Genomic DNA, 27,912 nt, shown 5'->3' with positions numbered 1-27,912 from the left:
TTAAAAGCTTTGAGAAGTTCTGCAATAAACAAATGTTTCCATCTTCTTTTTCTTTTTTAGAAAAAAAATTGGCTTTGAATGTGACTTGGGCAAATGATTTTCTTCATCTGTCTCATAGTTGTTGGGCCAATAAAATGGCTTAATATATTTTAAGTGCATTTAACAGTGTCTGTCACATAGAAAGCATTATATAGATGTATTTAAAGAAAAATATCAACTGGCATTGACTCAATTTACCGTTAGGGTAGACTTTGACTTCTGCTCCTTCTAAAAATAGCAAAGGATCCACTATCTTGGAGCCTGGCCACTGTCTCCTTAGCGGGAAAAGACACCTTCTTGCATGATCAATTCTATGTGATGTCACATTTTCCTTGAAATTCAGACAACAGCAGTATTGGTCCTTTAGGGCATTATTCAACCTCAGGAAGTCCTGCTAATGTGGAAAGATTTGTACTCTGAAGAACTAGGATTGAATTCCATCTCATTAGTTTATGTACCACAGAGTAAATTTCACAATCATTCATCTTAGTTTAATTTCAGTTCATAAGTAAAATGAAATAATAATATATATTTCATAAAGTAATTTCAATCATTAAATGACATATTTACAAAGCATACAAGACAGTGCCTAGCACTCAGTAGGTGCTTAATAAATTTCACCGTGTTTGTTGCCTGTGCCACTTCTACACTGTTGTCCCATTTCCATCTGACTTTTAAAAAATTATTTGGTACGGAATTATTACTCAGTTATATATAGATACAATATTAGAAGATCATGAGAAACTTTCAGAATTCTGAGGGTAAACAGTAAAATTAATGAAAGATGGATGATATTAACTCTGTGAAGTATTCACTTTAAAAGTCTGACTGTCTCACAAATCAAAATCAGGATAAGGAAGATCCCAAAATTTAATGTTTTTTTTTTTTTTTACAAATAAGAAAGCTGCTAAATGAAAATTAAAACTTGTAGTGAAATCTATTATTTATTTACTACAATGTAGCAGGGACTATGAAGGCATTGTCTTATTTAATTGTATAAGAGTCTTTTAAGTAGATTATACTTCTGTTTTCTAGAAAATTAATGGAAGCTTGGAAAATATAATTAACTTACCCAAGCAGATGCCTGAGTTGCTCAAGACCAGCAGGTTTTATAGGGAATTGGGCCATTCAGGATACATTCTGGACACATTCTGAATGTATAATACATTCTGCATGTATCATTCAAGATACATTCTGAATTCCAAGATTATTTTGGGCTGCTAATAACAAAGAGCTGAAGTAACTGTGACTTGAACAAGGTAGAGTTTTATTTTTCTATCTTGCACAAGTACCACAGAGGTTATATGAAGTTGGTCCTAAACATTTGAGGACAGTTTCCTTCTGCTAAGCAATGATTAGCTCAAGGCTTCCATTCTTGTGGTCTACTCATGCTCACAAGGTGACTATTGATTTCCAGACAACTTGTCAGAATTCTAGAAAGCATAAGGGCAAAGGGAAGGGCAAAAGAGAGCTTAGCTTCTGCTTGAAACATTCCACTTCTTACAAGTCCCACCCAATGACATAACTTGCATCCTGTTGGTCACTCTAATTTTCAAAAGATATTGGGAAATATAATTATTTAAATCTTGGGCTCTTGCCTTCCCTAAAAATACAAGGTATGTTACTAAGAAAGAGGGCAAAAAAAAAAATATATATATATCAAGAAGGCAAATAGAACTTGACAAAATTTGCTAGTCTTCCTTCTCTTGATGTATATTTCCAATTGAAATTTTCTTTCTTCCATTCCCAAGAAGATTCACTGATTCATTATGCAGGAAAAAAAAAAGTTGGTACTACTTCCCTCAGAAAGGTCTTTATAGTGTGAAAAAGACTTAGGATACATGGACCACTCTAAGTTATTCCTTTATATGTTTCAGATTTTCTTTTTTACTTGCAATACAGATTCTACCTAGTTGTCTATCTGAACTTCTTTCTGTGACAAACTCAAGAGTGATTGCTAGAGGGGTTATGTCTTTACGTGCATCAGATTCAAGTTTTTAATGCCTTGTTCTGAAATAAACTTTCATTTGTTGAGATTGAGTTTAGAGATCACCATTAAAAGCATAATTCAAACTTACATACTGAATCCATTTACCTATTTTGAAGGTCCTGATTTCAACAAGACAGTTTTTACATATTTAAATTTTGTCCACATTGGGCTCTCCCACTTTAATGACTTGACCTCAATTCTTTTATGAATTTCTCTCTAGACTACATGGACCTGTAAATTCTGTTCTACATGGGTGATTATGCTTATGGAATCTCTGGAGATACAGAATCTTCTAACAGAATTATGATCAATGTACCAGTGAATTTAATTGGAGAAGTATCAACCTTGGAGATGTACCAACTGAATGACAACAATATGTTCCATAGCTCAAATGTATATACACAGAATTTTGACCTTACCACAGAACGTGTTTGTCTGCATGAATATTACACCTCTGACATTTTTTAGGAACAGAAATGATAGACTTGAAAGCATTCTAAAATATGGACATTAAATTTTCTCCATCTTCAGGCAAACCAAAGTGCAATTATGCTGTTTGAGATAAGGCCGGTAAATGATAATCAAAATGTTGACTTAATAATTGCTATTCCACTATTTTTATTTTAAAACACAAACTGCAAAATATTTATTTACATAGTGCACAATTGTGAATTTCTTAACCTTTAGTGTTGATTTAACATCTGTTTGTTTTTAGGACAAATTCTGCCAACAATGGGGATTTTGGGTCTCTTTGTTTGCAATCAAGATGCAGACTTCTTTATGCTAAATGCCAGTCTTGATAGTCACTTTGAAAATCCCCCAGATTTAAAAGGTAACTGTTTTCTCAGACAATGAAATGACACAGACTTTCTGCAAGCATGGAAATAGTTGGTCACATTGAAACGTTTCAAGGTCTAGTTATGGTGCACATGTTATCTTACTTTCTATGTCTACAGAGATGTCATCAGTGGATGAAGCTGTTACCTTTTAGTTCACAGAAGAAGGCACCGCAATCTGGAAGCTGGTTTGAATGACTACCTCATTATGCTGGTGAGCCAAGAAGTGTATTTATACTTAATCTGAACAGCCTTTTCATTTTGCAAGAGTACATTGGTGGTGTTATTTGGAAGTCATAGTCTTTTAAAAGTTCTCTTAAGTGATTCTGATAATCAGCCTCCTTACGGATCATCTGTGATTAAAAAATATATGGGAATTGACTCTGTTCTGTAGTTCTCTTTTGTATATTTTCATGTTATAAAGTTCCAGAGTAAATTTACCATCTCTAGCCTCAACATTCTTAGAAACTAAATTTAATTATTTGGAAGGTATTTTAATAAGTAGATATTTATAAATCTCATGATGGGATCAATTAAAGTGTTTTGTAAGCATCATTTGTCAATCCATTAATGACAGTGTATGATATAGCATACATGTAACTTGAATGAGTAACTTTCAAGGACCCATGGTCATACTTTTGTAAGGAAGCTGTTACTTCAGTTCGTAAGAATGACAGGTTGTGTAAGATGAGGACTGAAATTGACCAGCGAATTTAGCAAAATGAAGGTGATTTTGTGAAATAGAATAGAGAAGTGGAGCAATTGCTTGACAGAGATGTGGTCTCAAGGATAGATCTTTGAAACATTGTAGATATATCGTTTAATACACTGGCTGAATGATGTTATATGGAGAAGAAAACTGATGATATAGGAAATGGAGGAGATAATTACAGGAACATTGTTCTTAATAGTGATGGGATCTAGTACACAAGCAAAGGACTTGCTCATAGTTAGGAATAAAAACAACTTATGTATTTTGAAGAGGAGATAGGGTGGAAATTTTATGAGGTCAGATATTGAAGTAAATGATGTCAATACAAACTTAGAGAGTAACTGGGTATCAATAGTAGGGTTATTTTAAAAAATAGTGAGGCTGGCAAATATTAATAATATTTATGATGTTGTTCTTTGTTTTCAGTCTTCATTTTCTTTTCTTTTCTTTTCTTTTTTTGGATACCATCCCTTCACATATATCACCTCTCTCTCTCCATCCCCAGCACAAATGTAATCCATGTTTACAACCAAATGTGTATCCTTTATCTTCCATATTTTGCCCATCCTCATAAAATCATACACAAACATTTATAAGCTGATGCATTTATACCTTTTTTATTTTTTGTTTTAAAATAGCATTATATTATATGTACTTTTAGATGTATTTCTTTCTTACGCAACATTACCTTGTGGGAATTTCTCCACAGTGCTGGCATAGCTGTAATTCTTTCACTGAAATGGCTATATGCCATTTAATAGATATTTTAATCTCTGCAAACATTTTTCTATTGACTAGCTTTCATTTTTATTTTTTGTTGTTATTTAATGTCATTATAAATATATGCTATACATATGTACTGGTGCTTTAATTTCTATGGGGTAGATTCTAAAGAGTAGTTATAGGGATGAAAAATATGTTTTTATTTTTATGCTAGATGGCATTCCAAAAATTTCACAGAATTCATATTTTCACTAAGAATGTGGGAGAATATTTGTTTCTGTGCATTTTTGCCAGTCATAACTACTATCGCTTTTTAAGTTGTGTCATCTAAAAAAGTGATCATTTTTTTAAAAATTTTGCTGTTTACAGATGCGTTTAGGCATCCTGTCATGTTTGTTGGCCATTTGGTGGAGCAGTTTTTAAAATTGCTTATCAATATCCTTTGTCCCCTTTGCTTTGTTTTCCTTTAACTTGCTGACAGGTTAGAGTCTTTTGTCTATTTTAGATATTAACTCTGTGTATGTCCTCTGAAATGTAAATGTTTTCTCCAAAGTACTTTTGTTTATTGACTTTGTTCATGGTAACGTTTCCTAGAATCGTTGAAAATCTTGAAATTGTGAAATATATTTATTTCAGATTTCCAGTGTTTAAAAGATTCTTCCATCCCTAGAATGTAGGAAGTCATCTCCATCTCCAGATGGAAAAAGAGTTGTAACAATACCACTTATTTAATAATCTGTCCATTTCTCACATATGTGTCTAATTACTTGTGTTTCTGTGTCTATTAGTCTGTAAAATCACTGAAGTTAGGGACCAATTTTATATATCAGCCTTGTATTCTTATAATCTCAGAGAGTGCTAGAACATAATAAATAATATCTACTATTTGTTGAATGAATAAACAAATTTACTTAACATTTCATAGAGTTACTCTTCATATTTTTATATAAATTTGACTCTGACCTCTAAAATAAGGATGCATATAACTACACATGGAACCAAGGAACAATGTGACTGAGTTTGTCCTCTTGGGACTCACTCCAAGTCTCAGGAGTCAGAAAATACTCTCTATTGTTTTCCTGTTCATTTACATTGTGACAGTGGTGGGCAACCTACTCATTGTTGTGACTGTGGTGGTCAGCTCAACCCTGGGTGCCCCCATGTACTTCTTTCTTGGTTACTTATCATCCATGTATGCTGTTTATTCTACAACAGTTACCCTTAATGTGATTATAGATTTACTCTATGAGAAGAAAACTATTTCCTTTCAAGCTTGTATGACCCAGCTTTTTATAGGACACTTATTTGGTGGCGCTGAGATTTTACTTCTGGTGGTCATGGCCTATGACCACTACGTGGCCATCTGCAAACCCCTGCGTTATATAACAATCATGAACCAACAGACCTGTGTTTTGCTGCTCCTGCTGGCTTGTGTGGTGGTTTTGTGCATGCTGTAGTTCATCTTCTTTTTGTTTATGACCTTCCCTTCTGTGGCCCTAATGTCATCAACCACTTCATCTGTGATATGTACCCTTTATTAAAACTTGCCTGCACTGACACCTACATCATTGGTCTCACTGTGGTTGCCAATGATGGGGCCATCTGTGTGGTCATCTTTATGCTCTTACTTATCTCTTACGGGGTCATTCTGCACCCCCTGAAGAAACTTAGTCAGGAAGGGAGGCACAAAGCTTTATCCACCTGTGGTTCCCACATCACTGCAGTGGTCCTTTACTTTGTCCCTTGCATTTTTATGTATGTGAGACCTCCTTCTACCTTACCCATTGATAAATCCTTGACTGTGTTTTACACTGTTATTGTCTGTATGTTGAACACCTTAATCTATACCCTGAGAAAAGCGGAGATGAAAAATGCATGAAGAAGCTCTTGACCAGAAAAATTAAATGAGACAGCAGAGAAATGCAGCAGCTATTTTTCAATGGAGAGTTACTCTTTTGAAAAAGAGCCATGTGCTGTTATTTAATTGTAGTAACTTCCTCCTCAGGTTTACTAAACTGCACATGATGAAAAATATTCATTATGTGAATACTACCAATGATCAGTTTTGTTCAAAATATATTTTTGATATTTTCAAGATTTCTTAGGGAATGCATATTAGTTTTTTTGGTGTAAAATGGCTGTTCAGACTGTAGATTTATGTTTTATGTGATGAGTTATGCTCTAGTTAATACTGTAAATTTATTTTAGTTGATAGAAGATTTTCTCACACCTCTTCCTTAAATAAAGTTAATCATTTTTTTTTCTTTCCTTTTTTTTGGGGGGGGGGAATGAATAGTGCTCATTAGAAGTTTGGGAAAATAAAATAAAACATAAAACATGGTTCACCCCTCTCCAAACAAAGACAGCCCATATTTACATTTGAAGTATATATTCCAATTTTTGTATCTGCAACATGCTTTAAATATATAGATTTGTTCTTATTGCTTAACAGATTAAGGTTGAAGAGGAATGAGGTATCAGAATTAAAATAGTAATCAGAAGGAGGCTAAATATATAAAAAGAATTTGAATGAATAATGCAGATATGCAAAACAATGACTAAATTTTACTTATTTTTTTCCAACTGGGAAATCATATTGTCTTCTCAAGTGGAGCAGCCTTGCTTGGTATTACATTTTAATAAAAATGATCTCCTAATCTTTCCAGATAGTTTAAAATATCTGATGATACCTGTGTTATATTTCAATCCCCGTCTTCTTTCTTTTAGTATTTGTGACCTTCTAGTGGGACCTAGGCCCTGTCTTTCATAAGTATAATTAGCACAATCCATAATATATTTGAATATAGAATGCAGAAATTGACATTAGATAATTTTGAATGATGTCATTGTCAAGAAAGATGCTGACGATATATATATATATATTTTTTTTTTCCATTTGCACCTCACTCATCAATGTAATGCAGGTTATCAGGTCACAAAGAGGCCAGGGTATGTTGTTTTATTTGACAGAAAAATCATCCATAAAATCTTTGTGAAATTTTTTCTCTTTGATTCAGGCTTGAAATAAAATATGATCCACCCCTACTAAGGGATCAAAGAAACACATGGTTCCAGTTTCCCCTATTTAGTCTGCTTTCATGTGGGGCTAATATCTATGTGAGAATGGATACTTTCCACTGGTAAAATATGTTGTATGAATAACTTAACGTCCTGACTTTTATTCCTATTATTATCACATGGAGATTGCTTTTATCATCTCAAATTCTGCCTAAACGTAACACTATTCATAATAATATCAAGCATATGATTGTAATCAAGTTTACTTAACTTATTCCTCCACGTTGGGATATTTAGATAATTTTCAAGTTTATATAGTTATAGCTAGTGTATTTTTGTCTATAAGCTACCTGAAGGCAGTGAAAATTACTTAATCTTTGTGTTCCTTACACAATATCTGAGAAATGGAATCCTCTCCACAACTGTTAATTACTTGTGTCTTTCTTGTTCTGCTGGAGTCAGAATTTTTGCTGATGAATTTTGATTAACTTTTTTTATATTAAAGTATATACCACTTTTCTTTGATATTTGCCTTATTTTATTTATGCTATAATTGTTTTTTATATGTAGTTCTATTTTAATATTCTTTTACTTTTTAAATTTTTTCTATCATATCACATTTCCCTCAGTGATTTTATACATTTTAACCTCTTCCTTTACAATAACTTTTCAAAGAAAATATTTTTTAACCCATTTATAATTTATTTTTGTTTGTCTTGAGGAAATATCTAAGTTCATTCTCCCCAAATAGATAAAATATTCTTCTAACATAATTTACTAATAATGAATTGTTTTTAGTAATGATTTGAAATTTATCCCTTTAATTTGTCAAGTTTTATATATCTATAAGCTTCAATCTTTGATCCACATCTTATGTTTTTTTTAGATTTTAGGGTGTTTTATTCCTCTGTTACCAACATATCATTATAGTCATTAAGAATTTTTAATATGTATTTATATCTGATAGGAATAATCTCCCTTAATTACTCATTATTTTCAACATTTTTCTTTCATTTCTTAAATGTTTATTCTTTCCAATAATCTTTAGCATCATTTTGCAAACTCAAGAACTTTCCAAGAAATTGTATTTTGAAGTTTATTACTGCAAATATTGATTTTGAGACTGGTATGCTATAATTTCTAATTTACCCTTGGGAAGACTTGATTATAAGTTTCAATAAAAATTTGAAATCATCATTGGAACATACATGGGTCTGTATATGATTACACATAAGCCTACATCCAGCCACACGTGGGTCTTTATCTGGCCTCACGCACACTTGCAAAAATTTATACTCCCACTGTTCGGTTTGCTAAAGTTGCTGTAATGCAAAATGCCAGAAATGGATTGGCTTTTATAAAGGAAATTTACTAGGTTACAAATTTACAGTTCTAAGACTTAAAAGTGTCCAAACTAAGGCATCAATAAGAGGATATCTTCACTGAAGAATGGCCTGTGGCATCTGGGACACCTCTGTCAGCTGGTAAGGCACATGGCTGCCATTTGCTGGTCCTTTGCTCCCAGATTGTATTTCAAAATGGCTTTCTCCAAAATGTCTCTGGGCATTTTTCTTAGCTCCCCTCTCTCAGCTCCTGTGCGTCCTTGCTTCTTTCTCCCAGGACATTTCTCTCTAAGCATCTGGGGTCCTCTCTTAGCTTCTCTGGGGCAAACTCTGGGCTTCATTTCTTAGCTTAGCACCTCAAATGTGTTTTCCTCTGCATTTCCATAAGCATCTCTCAGCATCTCTTAAAGGACTACAGTGATCTAATTAAGACCCACCCTGAATGGGCAGGGTCATACTTCTATGGATATAATCTAATAAAAAAGTCTCACCTACAGTTGGATGAGACACATCTCTATGGAAACAATTGAGTCCAAATATCCCACAAGATTGGATTAAAGAATATGGCTTTTGTGGGGGACAAAATACATTCAAACAGGCATGCACACCAAGCACATATGAGCCTTATAGTTGCTCTGCATCCTCACTAGCATTTGGATTATCTGACTTTAATTTTGGCTGTACTAGTAATTTTGATGTTTCTCACACATGGTTTTTAATTTGCATTTCCAAGAAGACTACACATGTTAAGAGCTTCATGTCCATATGTTTCACGGCTATTCTTGGCTTATCTGTTTAAGTTTTTTTATCATTCAAAACGAACAAGGCTTGTCTTGATTTATAAGAATTATTTATATATTCTGGATACAAGTCTTTAGCAAATATTTCCCAATCTGTATCGTCTTTTCATGTCATTAACAGTTAATTTTCATAAGACAAAAGTTTTTATTTTGATGAAGTCCAATTTATCATTTTTTTCTTTTTTGCTTCTTAACAAATCTTTGTCAATTCCAAGTTCATAAAAATATTTTTGTATGTTTTCTTCTGAAAGCTTTATAGCATTAGTTTTTATTTTAAAGTCCATGATTATTCTTGAATTATTTCTTGTATATTATGTGAAGTTAAGTTTGTGATTCACTTTTTCCATATGAATATTCAATTCTTCCAGTACCTATTCTTTATGAGTCTGTCCTTCCTCTATTTAATTGCACTGGGAACTTTGTTGAAAATAGATTAACATATATGCATTGATCTATTTCTGGACTCTGTATTCTATTTTATTCATCTATTTGTCTAACCTTACACTAGTACCACAAAGCCTTGTTTAGAATAGCTTTATAGTAAATCTTAAAATCATGTGGTATGATCCTATTTTTTTTTTTTCTGGATGATTTTAGCAGTTGTAGGGCTCTCATTTTAACATAACTTTAGAATCTGCTTGTGTATTTCTCCTGTTCAGTTGTGTATTTATGCATAAAAAGTTATCCCAAAACTTAGTGGCTGAAACAAAAAGTATTGTATTATATCTCATGATTTCCTTAACTTAGAAGTTTAGGCAGAACTTGACTGAACAATTCCACTGCTCCATGTGGCATGACTTAAGGTCACTCTTTGGTGTTCAGCTAATGTCTCAGGTTTTATGGCCAGTCCTTGGCAGAGATGTTAGAGGGTTGGGCTCTGCTGGGTCCCTCTTCCTCTCCATGTAGATGTAAGGATATGTAGACGAGATCTTTACAGCAAAGTTTTCAAATTTCTATAATGGCAGCTCAGGGCCCTGAGAGGCAGGAGGCAAAACCTGCCAGGTCAGTTAGCAGCCGCTCCTGTAACTCACCCAGCATCACTTCTGTCATATTCTATTAGATAAAGCAAACATAAGCTTGCCTAGATTCAAAAAAGGTGGAGAAATTTACTGCATATCTTGATTTAGGAGTGGTAAGATGGCATTGAAAGAAGCTTAAGTGGAAGACGCTGTTGTGTCCACCTTTAGAAAATACAGTGTCATGGTTTACCCTCTGGCCACAACAATACCCAAGCCTCGTACATGCAAAATATACTTATCCCTTCCCCAAGGTCTCATTCCATTATAGCATCAACCTGAAGTTCAGAATCTCAACTTCTAAATCCAGACCAGGTGTAGATTAAGTTCCTAGGGTGCAGTTCCTCAATGATGGTTCCTTTCTCTTTAAAGGTCTATGAAACAGAGACCTGTGCTCTCTTTCACATGCCCAGCCTATATTTGGAATCCAGGATAACCAAAATACACACTCTTACCCAAAAGAGTGGCTAACAGAAGACTATGGTGCTTCCTCTAGTGAAATCCTCTTAAGCTTCTGTCTCCTCTCAAGCATTTCATAATTCTTCCTGCCTCTACCCATTATCCAGCTCCAAAGCCATTTCCACAATTTTTGTATTTGCAATAGCAGCACCCACTCTCTTTGTACTAAAACCTGTGGTAGTTTCCTGGGGTCCTCAAGCAAACACCACTAAGTGGTTCAGTTTTAAACAATGAGAAACTTATTTGCTCACGGTTTGAGGATTGGAAAATGTCCAAATCAAGGTGTAATCAAAACAGTGCTTTTCTTGAAGGCTGTGGTGATCTGGGGATGTCTGGTGGTGATCTTTGGCTCATCTGTCACAGCTGCTTCTCCTGGTCTCTCCCTTCTCTTCCAGGTTCTATTGATGCCCAGCCTCTTGCTTACTGTGACTTTCTCTTCTCTGCCTGGATTTCATTCTGCTTATAAACAACTCCAGTAATATGATTCAGACCCATACTGACTGAACTTGGCTATATCTTAACTGAAGTAACCTCATCAAAAATTCCTACCTACAATGGGTTCACACCCATAGGAATGGATTAGAGTTAAAAACATGTTTTAATAGAGTGCATACAGTTCAAACCACCATTGTAGTTATCAAGGAAGGAGTTATCAAGGAAAGCCATTTTGTCCAATGCAAATCTGACAAGTGTTGTGCAAAATTTTTAAGACCATATGCACCGCCATCCTGGAAAGAAAAAGACAGGCTGGATGAATTGAAGGAAATAGGACTTTAATGGGAAAAATCATGGAAGCAGAATTCTGGAACAAAGAGATCTCTTTGGGCCAAGAGACAGGACTTACACACATGTGTGGAGAAATCAGGTCACTCCTACCTTTAAAGGGGACATTTTCCCTGGTGTTTGGAAAGGGTAGGACTCACATTCCAATGTTCAAGGAAAGTGCCACTACCCAAATGCTGGGGATTGTGCTCTTGCATTCTTTGACAACCTGGCTGCCATTTTGATGCTTAGAGAGTGGGTCCTATAAACTTTTGGTGGTTTGGATATATTATGTCCCACCAAAAGCCATATTCTTTGATGTAATCTTGTGGGGGCAGATGCATTAGTTTTGATTAGATTGGAATCCTTTGATTGTTTCCATGGAGCTGTGACTCAATTAACTTTGAGTGAAGTGTTTGATTAGATAATTTCCATAGAGGTGTAACCCCACCCATTGAGGGTGGGTGTAAATTGGATCACTGGAGTTGTATAAAGGAATTCACAGACAGAAGGACCTTAGAGCAACTTACAGAGACATTTTGAAGAGGAGCTACAGCTAAAGAGAGGACAAAACACCCCAAGAGCAACATGTTGGAGAATGCCATTTTGAAACACAACCTGGAAGCAAGCAGACACACAGCCATGTGAATTTTGAGCTAACAGAGGTTTTCTGGACACTCTTGGCCATCCTTCAATGAAGGTATGCTAATATAGATGCCTTACCTTGGACACTTTATGGCCTTAAGACTGTAACTGTGTAACCAGATAAACCCCCTTATAAAAGCCAATCCATTTTTGGTATTTTGCATTCTGGCAGCAATAGCAACTGAACAACCTTGCATTCTTTGAAAGCCTGGTTGCTGCACAAGCATAGAATTTGTGGGACTCCTGCTCCAGCAGTCCTGGAGTACAAACCATGAATCCACAGATAACTCTCAGACCTTGAGATCTAATGGGACTTGCCCTGTTTGATTTTGAAATAGCTTGAGACCTGTGACCTCTGTTTTCCTTCCAAATTCTTCCTTCTGGAATGGGAATGTCTATCCTATGCTTGGATTTGCCCAGGATTTGCCCAGGATAGACCATACCCATAACTGATTTTGATGAGACTTTGTACTTAGCATTGTTATTGAAATGGATTAATGACTTTCTGATGTTATAATGGAATGAATGCATTTTGTAAATGAGATGAACATGGTCTTTTGGGGGTCCAGAGGGTGGGCTGTGGTAAGCTGAATTTTGTTTCCCAGGAAAATAAAACATATTCTCAATTTTAATCCATTTTTGTGGCTGTGAACCTTTGTAAATAAGATCTTTAAAGATGTCATTTTTAGTTATGACTGACACAACTGAATGAGATTGGACCTTAACCCTACTACTGGAGTCTTTATTAAGAGAAAGTCACATAGCAGAATAGAAGCTGAAAGTCAGCACAACACAGAAGAGAAAGGAAAGAACATTGCCATGTAGTAGGAAAGCCAAGGAACCCAAGTGTCACTGACAGCCAAAAACAGCATCAGTCTCCAGGGTGAAAGCATCACTTTGCTGATGCCTTGATTTTGGACTTATTATAGCTTCAATGCTGTGACCCAGTAAATTCCCATTGTTTAAACCAACCCATTGTCTGGTATACATCTTAGCAACTTGGGGAACTAAGACAGAGTCCTTCCATCTACCATCTACTTCCTGGCACCAAAGTTAATGCCACATGCTTTAGATTTTTCTTATGGAAGCAAGTCACTTCCAAGTTTCAATTATTATTCTGGGTATCTTTTGCTTCACAACATATGACTCCATATTTTTATGACTTTGCAACAGCTATTTTATTTTATCTCAAGATTTTGTGGGACAGAAATTCAGACAGGGCTTTGTTAAGTGTTTCTTCTTCTTCATATGGCATGGACTGAAGTCACTTTGTGCTTTTCAGCCGATAACTGGGCTAGTCTGAAGGGTCCTAGGCAGCTTAATTCATGTTCATGGTATTTTAGAAGTGATGCCTGGAAGGGATCCCCTGGTTCTCTCTCTCTCTTTCCACTTAGGTGCAGAATGTCTTTACAAGATCTCTCCAGTGGGATAATCAGATTTCTATCTTGATGCTCAAGGCTTCCAGAGGTAGAATATAGAAGTTATCAGGCCAGTTAAGGCCTATGCTTAGAACTGATACAGTGACAATTCCACAATCTTCTATTGGTCAAAGTAGTCACAAGGCCTGGCCATATTTGAGGGAGAGGAGATATAAAATACAAAACTTGATGGGGGTATAACAAAGTCATATTACAGAACAGTATATGGAATCAGAGATATTGTTGCATCCATTTTTGAAAATGCAATCTTTCACATCTCCAAAAGAACATGCTTTTAATATCTAAGGGAGCTGTAGTGATATTCATCTACTTTTAATATTCCTGATCATTTGGATTTTCTCTTGATCATATTTGATAGAGGTTTGCCAATTTTCTTATCAAATAAGTAACTTCAACATTTTTATTTTCTCTATGTCCTGTTTTCTATTTTATTAATCTTTGGTCTTGACTTTTTAATAAACTTTATTCTCCTTACTTTAACATTAAATATCTCTTCTTATTCTAATTTTAAGGTAATAACTTAAAAAGTTGCTTTTAAACATTTAATTTTAATATAAGCATGTAAGTTATAAATTTCTCTGTAAGCACTATTTTGGTTGCATCCCACACATTTTGATATGTTTTATTTAGTGTTTAGTTGTAAATATTTGCTTATTTCCTCTTATGACTATTTTGTGATTAGTGGGCTCCTTAAATATTTATTGCTGGGTTTTCTAATGTTTGGAAGTTTTTCTAGATACCTATATTGGCAATGTCTGCATAACAAATTCCCCCAAACTTAGTGACTTGAAGCAATGAGCATTTATTATCTCATAGTTTCTCTAGGTTCACAAACTGGGCACACCTTGCCTGTTTCTTCTGCTTGGGGGCATCATAAGGCTGTAATCAAGGTGTCAGCTAATGTTACAATATGTCTTCAGATATGATTTATGCCCCATTCTCATTTGAGAGCTTGACTGGGGAAGGTTGCACTTCTAAGCTAACTCACATGGACAGTGGCAGGATTCAGTTACTTATAGGCTATATGAGCAAAAGGCTCAGGTCCTCTCTATTAGTTGACTGAAAGCCACCTTCATTTATTTGCCAAGCAGGCTTTCACAGCCTCCTTCATCACAGAAAACTTATAAGAACAGCCAGAGAATGAAAGCTAGTGAGACAGAAATCAGTCTTTTGTAATTTAATCACAGAATTAATATCCCAATGTTTTTATCCATAATCTATTTATTAGAAGCAAGTAACTAGGACCAACACACACTTAAGAGGTGAGGATCATGAAAGGGTCTGAAGGCCAGGAGTTGAGGATCTTAGAATGTTGTCTTTAAAGCTACCTACCAAGATATCTTATTGTTATTGATTTCTAATTCAATTCTATTGGAGTATGAGGACATACTATATTCTTTGAAATTAATTAAGTCTTTTTTCTTAGCCAAGTAGATGGTCTATTGTGAATGTTCAATGTGCATTTGAAAAGAATGTATATTCTGTGTTTCATAGGTATAGCATTCTGTAAATGTTAGTTAGGTCATCTTGCATGAGAGTTTGTTCAAATTTATTCTATAATTATTGAGTTTTTTTTTCTATTTGTTCTATCAGTTATGGAGAAAGGGCTATCAAAATCACAAACCATGATTGTGAATTTGACTATTTTTGCCTTCTGTACTGTCAAATTCATTTCATATATATTGAAACTCAGATATTGAATGCATGCATATTTAGGATTATTATATCTTCTTAGAAAATAGAACATTTACCATTATGAAACAATCCTCTTCAAGTTGAAGCCTTGAATCCTACTATGTTTATTATTAATACATCCATTTCATCTTTTATTTGCTTAGTGTTTACATGGTATATATTTTCTATTCTTTTATTTTCAATCCTTCTCTTTTTATAAATTAAACATTCTCTTGTAAACAGCAGGTAATTAAGTCCTGTGTTATAATCTAAATTTATAATCTTTGCCTTTTAATTGGAATGCATAGTCCATTTATATTTCATGTCATTATTGGTATGGCTGGGTTTAGTTATATCATTTTGCCATATGTTTTCTACTTTCTCCGTCTGTTTTTTTTTTTTTTTTTTGTATCTTTAGATCTCTTTTCCTGACTTCTTTTATTTAATGCAGTGTTTTTAGTATGCTATATCACTTCCACTAGCCTTTGTTCTATTTATCTCTTGGTATTATTATTATAATGGATCACGTGACTCTAGGGGCTGGCAAGTCCAATAAATTGTGTAGGACAGAATATAAACTGGAAACACTGATTAAGGTGATTTGGTAGATTGGCAAGTCCAAATTCTGCAGGCCAGGTTGTAAACTGGAAACTCCAGAAAATATAACACTGAAGTTGAGTTTGAATTTTCCAAGGGAAGCTGAATGACCAACGTTTTGAGGCAGAAATTCTTTTTTCTGATTCTGAAATCCTCAGTTCTAGCTTTTAAGACCTCCAATTGATTGGCTGATACTTCCCACATTGCTGAGGGAAATCCCCTTATGGGTTGAAGTGCAATCAGCTAAAGATAACAATCAATGGATTATACATGTAAATCCAAATGCAAAATACCCTCACACTAACAATCAGTCCAGTGTTTGCTTGACCAAATAACTGAACACAGTAAATTAAGTTGACACATGAAATTAACCAACACACTACATTATACATCCTTAACAGAACAATACTTTAAAAATTAATGTATCAATGTAATACCTAAATTAAAAATATTTGAAAGTAGAATGCTCATAATTGAAAGTAGAAAGAGTAATGCTAATTACACCCTATTACCCTTTATTAAATTGATGTCATACATTTTACTGCTACATAGGCTATAACCCCCTGAATATAATGCTATTAATTTTGTTTTAAACAGTAATTTCTTTTGAAAATTATTTAGGAAAGAAAAATAACTCCTATTTACCCTATACCATTTCTATTTTCTTCCTTCTTTTATGCAAATCTTAATTTCAGTCTGATATTGTTTTCCTTCAACCTGAAGAATTTCCTTCTGCATTTCTTGTAGCATGTATCTTTTAGCTATGCATTCTATCAGCCTTAATTTTTTCTGTAAAAGCCTTTATTTTGCCTTCATTTAGAAAAAAATGCTTTTGCTTTTTTGTATATGTCTAGGCTGATACTTATTTTTCTTCTTTTAGCACAATATGGATATTACTCCATTACTGTGTCATTGTTCTTTTTTTGTAATGTGTTTTTCTCATGTCTGGCTAATTTTAATGTTTTCTCTTTATCTTTGAATTTTATCAATTTGACTATGATGTCTCTCAGTATGCTTTCTTTGTATTCTGCCTGGTATTAGCTGAGCTTTTTGGAACTATGAACTTATGATTTTAATGAAATATGGAAAAATGTGGGGCCAATGCTTCATCAATAACTTTTCTGCTCCTTTCTCTCTTTCCTCTCCTGGGGCTCCAATAACTGTGTTTTAGGATAGTTGATGCTATTTCAGAGGTTATTGAGTTTTCTCATTTTAAATATTTTATTTAGAAAAATTTCTATTAACTGATCCTCAAGTTTATTGATGTTTTCTTATGCATTGCCAATCTGGTATGATTTCCATCCAATGAATTTTGATTTCATATACCGTATTTTGTAGTTACTGAATTTCCATTTGGTTCTTTTTGAAAGTCTCAAATACTCTCCTGAAATTTTTTTTATCTTTTCATTGATTATAGTTATCTTTTACCTGTAGATTTTAAACATAATGTTCATAGTTATTTTAAAGAACGCATCTACTGTTTCTAATATCTGAGTCACCTCTCAGTCTGATTCTATTGACTTTTTTGTTCCCTTGATTACAGGTTATATTTTTCTTCTTTATTCAAGTGTGTAATGAATTTTTAGGAAATTTACAGTGATATTTGGAATGATACATTTTAGAGACTCTGTATTCTGTTGTGTTCTTCTGAGGATATTGAATTTTGTTTGGCAGGAAGTTAAATTATTGGCAGACTTTCCTTAACCCTAAGAGGCTTGAACTTTAGGGTTTGTTAGGGTGGGTAAATTTTAGTTCTTGTATAAGTCTTATAACACAGGTCTTAATTCTGAGATGTAGACCTTAATCCCGAGACATGGACATTCTCAGGTTTCCATGGGAAGTCTGAAGCATTTAATAAGTCACTCTAACTTGGCAGCACTTGAACTCCAGGCTTTTTTCCACACATCTTCACTGAGAAGCTGCTGAAATTTCTGCTCAGCTCTTTCAGCCTATCAGTAATTTTTTTTTTTTTTTTTTTTTTTTTTTTTTTGCTAAGTGTAGTCTGACGCTTGACTTGAGCAAGCCTCAAGTTTGAGGTCTCAGCCTACTAAACTCGTAGTCCTGAATGCTTGTGAGAAAATCAGGAATTCCCCAGCTTGGGAATTTTAATATTTCCACATTTTTCCTCAGTTCCTCAAAAGGGCTTTGCAAACACTTCTTATTCTCTTCCCAAATTACTCTGGGTTGTAACAGGGCTTCATGCTAGCTTGTACAAACCAGCAGGATCTCACTCCCTACCCAAGGTTCCATGTAATTATGGTATTTGAGTTAACTGACCATACAAGATAATTACATAGTGTGCTACATAAAATACAGATTTTGCATCAAATAAACGTCTCTTCCTTTGGTTCCACACAGAAGCCAAAGTTTTAAAACACAGTTAATATCATCCTCTACCCTTTAGTCAGATCTACCCCAATCTCAACCAAGTCCATTTCATTCACATCTTGAATCAAAGTCTGATCTCCTTTTCAGCATCTTTAACAGTTGATTCATGGGGCAATGCCAGTACTCACAGCTGCCAAACTCTGGCTAAAAGTCCCAGGTGCCACACAGATATGTGAAGCTCCAGGGACCAAACAGGTCATGCACAAACAGCTCAGCATCTCAAAATTTAGAAATAACTGTTACAACTCATGAATAGATGTAACTGCTGTAAAGCTTACGATCTAGAAACCTTTACATAAGCCTTTCCCTGATAACCCATGCTCCCAGATACAATTCTCAGAGTTTGCATATTATTATTAATCCATTTCAGTGAGACATTATAATGTTTGTCTTTTCAATTCTGGCATATTTCAGTCAACCTACTCTCCTCAAGGTCCATTCACCTAGTTGCATACCTCACAGCTTCATTCCTTCTTACCACTCTCTCATGTAAAAGCATTCTCATATTTGTACATTTAATCAAACTCATGACAACTCTAGGTTTCACTAAATTACACAGTCCCAGTCATCATCTACTCTCTTTCCTTCAGGTATCATACATACCCTTAACCTTTCTCTTTCAACCATATCCACAGTCATCTTTTTTCAGTGTACTTGCAATATTCTGTTACCATCAAACAGTATTGTGCTATCCATTTCTGGATCTACACAATCAATCATCTATATCTTTCTGTACTCCTTCAACATCTAAATACTCAATCTCTACCCTCTTCCTATTTCCTGATATCTTCATTTCTACACTCTTCTCCAAAACTCTCACTCTTGTATTTTCCTGTTTGTAGCACTCCCTTTAGTATTTCTTGTAGATGAGGTCTCCTGTTCATGAACTCTCTCAGCATTTGCTTATCTGTAAATATTTTAAACTCTCCCTCATTTTTGAAGGACAATTTTCTGGGTATAAGATCCTTTGTTGGCAGTTTTCCTCTTTCAGTATCTTGAATATATCATACCACTGCCTTCTTACCTCCAGGGTTTCTGCTTAGTGATCAGTATTTAGTCTTATCAAGCTTCCCTTATATGCAATGTATTGCTTTTCTCTTGCTGCTTTCAGGATTCCCCCCTTTTCTCTGACATTTGAAAATATGATTAGTGTCTTTGAGTAGGTCACTATGGATCAATTCTGTTTGGGGTACACTGTGCTTCTTGGACCTGTAATTTTACGTTTTTCTTAAGAGTTAGGAAATTTTCATTGATTATTTCCTCTATTATTCTTTCTGCCCCTTTTTCCCGTCTGTCACTTTTTGAGGCATCTATAACATGTATATTCATGTACTTCATGTTGTCATTCAGTTTCCTGAGACCCTGCTCATATTTTTCTATTCTTTTCCCTGTCTGTTCTTTTGTGTGTAGGATTTCAGATGTTCTGTCCTCTAGTTCAGTCATCCTTTCTTCCACCTCTCCAAGTCTGCTGTTGAATGTCTCCTTTGTGGTTTTCATCTCTTCTGTTGTGACTCTCATTCCCATAAGTTCTGCCGTTTGTTTTTTCAAACTTATGAATTCTTCCTCATGATCACCCAGTGTCTTCTTTATATTTTTCATCTCTTTTTTCTCATTTTCCTTCAACTCACTGATTTGATTTAGAAGATTTCTTTGAACTTCTATAATTAATTGTACCAACTCCTGAATCTCAGTTGAAGTGTTAGTTTATCCCTTTGACTGGGCCATATCTTCTCATTTCCTGATGTGGCTCATGATTTTTTGCTGTCTAGACATCCGATTTTCTTGATTTGTTTATTCTGGAGGTTGTTTTCTCTCTATTGCTTTATGTTTTCTTGTTTGTTGTCTTTGGTCTCTATTTTTTCTTTATTTGTCTCCATGGCCAGTTGTCTGATTGGCTCTGCTCTCCAAATGTCCCCCCAAAATTAGGTTCCCACCATGGCCTGCCACAGAGATGGGGTTAGGCACTTGGTACACCAGCAAGTTCACTCTGTGTGATAATACAAATTTGCTGATTTCCAGTGGTGTTCTGTTTTCCGCTGCCTAGCAAGACCTGGGTTTGTTTTATGTCAGTGCTTTAACAGTTGGGTCTTCCCTATTTCTCAGCCAAAAAAGGGCCAGGTTTCCATACAGGATGTGTAGAGCATCTCCTGTGCTCCTAAGAAAGGGACCAAAGCATCTTTTTAAAAGTATTTTAATTCCCTTGCACTTTCTGGACTGTCCAGCAGATGGCAGTGTTCAGTAATTTAAATATACTCAGAGGCTTCTTTGCCTCCAAGAACAGGTATGTCTACACAGGTGAGCTGAAACTGTGGGATTCCTATGCCCTCATTTTGCCAGCCAAAATCTGGCTCAATGTGGGGCTCCACTTGTGGCAAAGTAGTCCATCAGCTGACCCAGGACTCCACGTATTTACAAGGCAAGGAAATGGCCACTGGCTGCTGCTCCCCTCAAGGGTGAAATGAAGGGCTTTCCGACCCAGGGCTGGAAACAGGCTCTGTTCATGTTTTCTGTCTCTTTGTCCCTCATTGATCTGGGCCTTGAAATGTCCTCCTCTGTCCACCTGGTCTTCAAACAGTGAGAGTATTTTTCACTGCTCTGAGAGATTTAAAACTTGTGTCCCTGGAGGGAGGGGTGCTGTCTGCTGATTCTGTGTCTCTGAGATGAAATGAGGAAGATGGGAGATGACTGTCTGGTCTTGGATAGAAGATTCCTATCTGATATTTCTCCTCTTTCTTCACTTCAGCATTTGCAGTGTCTTCCTCCAGTCTATATCCTCCTCCAGAGTTTCAAACAATTCATAATTTTCCCTTTTTTTCATTGAATCTCTGTAGAGAAGTTTTCAGTAGCTGTTTATGTCACCATGTTGATGATGTCATCTCTATATATTTTTAAAATTTATGTTTGCCAAAATTTATCCTTTTCAAAATTTATTCTTCACAAAGTTTGTAACACACCATAAAATCAGAGCTTGATTTCTCTAAGCATTTGGAAAAATATTTTGGTCACTAACTATTCAAATATTTTGTTTACCCTTTTATTTTTACCTTCTTTTCCTGGAATTGTAATTAAATTAAATGCATAGTCAAGTTTTGTACTGTGCCCTTTAAGTCATTTTATGCTACCTTCTATATTGTCTATCCTTTATTTCTCTCTGCTTTGGTCTGCATATTTCCTTTTAAATTTTCTTCAAATTTACTAAATGTCTCTTCAACTGTGCGAGTGTGATGTTAAATTCAATAATTGAGTTCTTAATTTCAGTCATTATACACTTCAGTTTACAAATTTACTTGATCCAATCTGTTACCAATTTCTGTGTTTTAATTATTTGAGAAAAATACATTTAATTGTTTTAAAATGTGTTTTTTTTTCATTATTTGTATCAGATATATATAGATATATATATATATCTATATATATCTGCTTCTATTGCTCTTGCTTTTTAATCAAGCCTTGTCTTCTATGCTTTGATAGTTTTGTTTATGTAACAGATTTTATATTTTAAAAATTGGAGAGATTATTCAAGACTCTTGATGATATCTTCCTCTTTATGAGAGGATTTTACTTTCTCTCTGGAAGCTAGGCATGGGGAAATCAATATCTCAGTCAACCTTAATCCAATCAAAGAATTAGATTTTTGAAGCTGGGTTTGATTTCCCTTAAGCTCAGCTCTATTTTCTATTCACCCTTAATATGAGTAAAGCCATATGTGGTCACAAATGAAAGCCTTGGTATTTATAAAAGCCTTTTCTCTTTGGTAGAATATGCATCCTATGTGTTCTTCCCCAGAGTAAATGTCTGTATAACGATCTGTCCAGCTTTTCAGTCTTTCCATTGTGGCTTGTAGAATTAGCACATGCCTTTAAAGAAAAGAGGCCCCAAATACAGGGTTTAGGTCTCTGGCTTCCCTGCTCTATAAAATATTGACTGCAGAGATATTTGATTACTTGTTATTTCTCTAATGCTTTAAGCACATACATTTTAAGTTTTCTGGCTCTTGTTATTATTGGGAGACTTGGTGCAAAATAAGCCAATCTTGGTTTTCTAGGGGATGAAGATTATATTTACCTTTTATTTTTAGTTTGGCAATAGATGTAGAGGAGAGAAAAAGACTGTGGATTATTGCATATTTTGAGGCAATAAATGCTTCCAGTTGCAATTTTCATTGTGTTTTTCTTATTGGAACATGTGATTTCAGATTTCTGGTTATTATAAGTATCATCTGATCAAGCAAATACTTATACCTCATTCAGGTAAGTAGAAAATATTAGTAGTTCTTTGAATTCACCTGGAAGAATTGTGGAGACATATACCCTATGCATATATTAATTTTCTAAATATGAGTCATAATTTAGTCTACAACAACCCTGACCATATCAACAAACAGGATGATGGGTTGGTCCACACACTGATAACTTCATATTGGTGAAATTTGAATGACATGAACATGAAGTAACAAACGCATTTTTAAGGCATGTTCATGCCAGAATGTGAGAGAGAAATTTCATGAAAAAGAGCTGCCTCCTCATTAAAACTTCCAAAGAACTTGTGGTCAGGGACTTTTGGCATAGTTCTTCAAATCATGGAAAAGTTTCCACATATTTTGCCACTTACCAATACAAAGGGCAGAGGGCTTAAATTTTATAAGTAATGCATACTAAATTTGGGATGCTGGATTTAATCCACATTTTAGGAAAGCTGAAAATTGCCAATTTTTATTGGTGCCCTTCACATGATAAAGATCTTGAGCTAGTTCAGACGGGCACTTATGTGACTTTTATCTGTTGTCCTTTTGACCTAGAAGATCCAATATTAACCTCAATATTAAGATTCAATTTTAACATGTGGAGATTAAGTTGCTCAATTGGGAACATGGTAAGCCATGTAATGGAAATAACAGTGGAAGTACTTAGAGATATGGTATAGAAGAACCCCCTTGTTGGTAAATAAGAATTCCTTTATTGTAGAAACAGTTACTTAATTTACAGTGGACTGAAATTAAGGGGAAGAGAACATGGAAAAATAGTGAAGAAAATCCATAAATACCAACTTTAGCCTAGTAACCAGTTACAGCAAAGGTGATCATTACTTCAACATATCCTTTCTTTAATTCCATAAAACTCCATCTATCCATCTATCTACCTGTCTATCTATCTATCTATCTGTCTATCTGTCATCTACCTAGCTTATCCATGAACCAAAAATATTGTCTTAACACAAGAAACATAGATAAATGAATCAGGCAAGGCAGTTTGGAGAGAATCATTGTTCAGTCTTTTTTTTCTGAAGTGGTATTGTCAGTTGCACACCTAAAAGCAGTATATTATTGTTCCTTTACATCATATACTTACCAATACTTGTCAGATTTTTGATACTTTTGCCAATCTGATGGCTATAAAACTGTGATTTTATTGTGTTTTTTATGCAATTTAAATCACCACTATGTTTTCATGTTTAATGGATTTTCATTATTTTCCCTCTTCTATAAAATGTGTATTCATGTTTTTTGCCAATTTTTGCTATTTTTTCTATTATTTTTAATTTGTTGGAGATTGTAAAGATATCCTTGTAAGACTTATTTTCCCATTTTGTGGTTTTTCTATTACACTTTTATCATTTTATTTGATGACTAAGAACTTCTTATAGTCAGGTTTCTCAGTCCTTATGTATATAGTTAATACTTCTATGTATTACTTAACAACTCTTTTTTTTTTCTACTTTAGGATGACAAAAATATTCTATATTGTTATTTTGGTTTTCTAAAGCTGCCAGAATACAATATACAGAAATGGATTGTCTTTTCCAATGGGCAATTATTAGGTTGCACATTTACATTTCTAAGGCCATGGAAATGTCCAAATTAGGATATTAAGAGGTAGCCGCCATCTCTGAGGAAAGACCAATGGCATCCAGGGTTCCTCTGTCACATAGTAAGGCACATGGCTAGCTCTGCTGAAATTTCATTACCAGGTTTATCTTCTGGTTTCACTGACTTTCTCCAGAATGTCTCTGGTCTTCTGTCTCAGCTCCTGTGCATTCTTGCATGCTACTCCTGGTGCATTTCTTTTTCTCTTAAAGAACTCCAGTAGAGTATGAAGACCCACCTTGAATTGGGCGACTCACATCTCTATGGAAACAATCTAATCAAAAGTTCTCACCCACCATAGGTCTGCCCCCACATGATTGGATTAAAAGAACATAGTCTTTTCTTGGGTACACAATAGATTCAAGTCAGCAAACTCCACACTCTGGACCCCAAAAAGACATGTTTTTTCCATATAAAAAAATACATTCATTCCATCACAAGATCAAAAAGCTTAACTTATTTCAGTAGCAATAAATGAGTACAAACACTTATCAAAATCAGTTACATGTCTGGTTTGTACTAAGGCAAAATTCCACTCTGGCTGTGGAACTTAGAAAAAGTAATCTGCTTCCATTATACAAAGGAGGGATAGTAATAGGGTAAATGTTCCCTTACCATAGGGAAAAATTGGAAGGAAAACAGAGGTCATGGGACTGAAAGAATTCCCAAAATTTGCAGGGCAATCTACATTGAATTTCAAAGTCTGAAAGGCATTTATAGAATGATGTTTTATACTTGGGGCTTGAGAAAGAGCAGTCCCACCATTTTCAAAGGCTTGCACAGTGGCCCTATTCTCTCCAAATGCTGGGGTGATTGTTCCAACATATACATGCATTGTGAAGACCACCTTGTTCTCAGCCCCACCCTTCTCAAACATTGGGTGGCACTGGGACTCTCTGCCATCTCTGGGGCACAGATTGTCCCCTCTCTGAACAGTGGGGTGGTGTCTAGGCTCCCCCTAATACCTGGGAAATGTGCTCCATCCTCTTTGGACTCTGGGGTAAACTCACCCTCTCCACACACATGGGTGGGTCCACTTTCCTGATGTGAGGTGTCTTAGCTCCAAACCTTGGCATCCACGGTTCTGCTTTTGAAGTAATTTTTCCTTCAACCTGTCTCTTTTTTGTCACTTTTAGTCCAGGCTGGCAGTGGTTCTGTTTATACAGATCTCACAAAAAAATCTTTTGGCTTGGCATGCAACATACAGGAATCCAAACTGTCAGACAACAGGACTTTCCACAAATCCTTAACAGATAACTCAGTCTCCAAGTCTGGCTTGTTGTGACATGGCTGACTGGTACCAGGTTTGGTTAAATTCTCATCTGGGGCATTAGCCTCTGAAGTCTCACTTTCTGGAAGCCCAGAATCTTCCAAACCATCATTTTCTGGTTTCCTTGCACCCAAGAGTTCAGTTCTCAGCTTATCCCTTTCTTCTTTCATTTTACTATAAGCTGCACTGAGAAGCCAGGCTGCATTCTTCACATTTATTTTGGAGAACTCTTCAGCTTAGTATCACAGCTCACTGCTTTCAAATTCTTCCTTCCATCCAAAATCAGTACCCAATTTTGCCAAATTCTCTTCACTTTAAAAAAGGATCACCTTCCTTCTGGTTTGCAATAACACATTCCTCATTTCTATCTAAGGCCACATTGGAAGAACCTTTAGTGTCCATATATCTACCAACAGTCTCTTCAAGGAAATTTAAGCCATTTCTATCAAGCACCTCACAATTCTCCCAGAATCTTCCCCTTATCCATTTATAAAGATATTCCAGCATTTTTTGTATTTGCAAATTGCAGCACCTCACTTCTCTGGTAACAAAGCCTGTTTCAGGTTCCTAAAGTTGCCAAAATGCAATATACAAGAAATGGTTTGGCTTTTTCAGTGGCGACTTACTAGGTTGCAAATTTACAGTTCTAAGGCCATGAAAATGTCCAAAATTAGGACATTAACAGGTAGATGCTACCTCTGAGGGAAGACCAGTGGCATCCAGAGTTCCTCTGTCACATGGTAAGGCACATGGCTAGCTCTACTGAAACTTCTCTTCTGGGTTTATCTTCTGGTTTTAGTGGTTTTCTCCAAAATGTCTCTGGGCTTCTGTCTCAGCTCCTGTGTGTCCTTGCATGCTTCTCCTGGGACATCTCTGTCTCTCTTGAAGGACTCCAGTAAAGGATTAAGACCCACCTTGTACTGGGTGTGTCACATCTCCATGGAAACAACCTAATCAAAAGGTCTCACCCACATGACTGGATTAAAAGAACACAGTCTTTTCTGGGGTACATAATAGATTCAAACAAGCACAATTGTTTTCTAAAGATTTCAGGACTTTTTCAATTTTTAATTTTCAATTTTCATCTACTGACCATTGATTTTTGTGAACACTGTGAAATAAATATCTTACTCTATTTTTTACAATGTAGATAACTAGCTAAGAATTATTTATTGAAAAGTCCATTCCTTCCCAATGTCACATATGAGGTTTTTTATTTATGTCTGATTCTCATTTTGCTTTATCTCTTTTGGTCAAGTAATCAATTTTTATGCCATGAGTTCATTTCTGTGTTTTATAGTAAGTTTTTCATGTCTGATATGAAAAGTTCCCCCAAGATTATTCTTTTTTATTTTTTTCTTTCTTTCTCTTTCTTTCTTTCTTTCTTTCTTTCTTTCTTTCTTTCTTTCTTTCTTTATTTTTATGTCATTCAGCTATCTCAGGTGTTTGCTTCTTCAGATGCATTTTAGATTTATCTTTTTTTAAAAAAAAAATCCTGCTGGTATTTTTATTGGTATTGCATTCATGCTATCTATAAATTCAGGAAGAATTGGCATCATTATTATATTGAATCTTCCTACCCATGAATAACACATCTCTCCATTCATTTAGGTCTTCTTTAATGTCTTAAAGTTTTAAAAATTTCATAAAGCATTTATTTTTATCTTCTAACAGATTTCTTCCAAGGTATTTTAACTTTTTGTTTTTCTTACCCACAGATTAACTGAAAATAGATTTTATCAATATTTGTAATTTTTTGCATTATGAAAGGAAAATTGTATCTCACCTTAAATCAATAATTTGTATTCATTTTCTTAATACTGAAATATTTTGCTATTTGTACTTTAATGAGTTGCTTTTTCATATACTTTATTTAATTTCATTGGCGTGTTCAAAATCTTTTTATTCATTTGAAATATACATATTTATAATATTTTTATTATTTATGTTTTTTGATTTAATATACATATAATTATTTTAATTTAAAATATATAATATAGTACAAAGCAAAAATTTCCCTTAGATAGTATTGTGTAGTGTGGAAGGGTATATTTTTATTTTGATGTTGCTTAATTTTCAATACTATTCATTAATATTTCTGCCTCTCTTACTTCAAGAGTATATGATAATTCACAGTTTTTTCTAATTAATTTATATATATTTCAATATATTTAAATATTTGAGTATACATAAATGCATGTATGTGTGTGGGAGACTTTAGAGAAAAATACAGAGGAAAAGTCTCATTATCTGTGCATGTGTGTAAAAAATTTAACTCTGTTTTTCAAATAGTCTTCTGTTGCCCTGAAACCAATGTATTTAAAGACATTTATTGAAA

The 27,912-nt window shown here is 34.7% G+C and overlaps 1 pseudogene; it reads left to right on the top strand.

Moving 5' to 3' along the window:
• The first annotated feature begins 5,292 nt into the window (after positions 1 to 5,292).
• On the top strand, positions 5,293 to 6,179 carry LOC119517869 (annotated as a pseudogene).
• Positions 6,180 to 27,912: the final 21,733 nt, after the last annotated feature.

Source organism: Choloepus didactylus, chromosome 21, assembly GCF_015220235.1.
Source record: "Choloepus didactylus isolate mChoDid1 chromosome 21, mChoDid1.pri, whole genome shotgun sequence".
NCBI lineage: Eukaryota > Metazoa > Chordata > Mammalia > Pilosa > Megalonychidae > Choloepus > Choloepus didactylus.
Note: the sequence above shows the minus strand (reverse complement) of the source record. Positions and strands in the feature narration are given on the sequence as shown.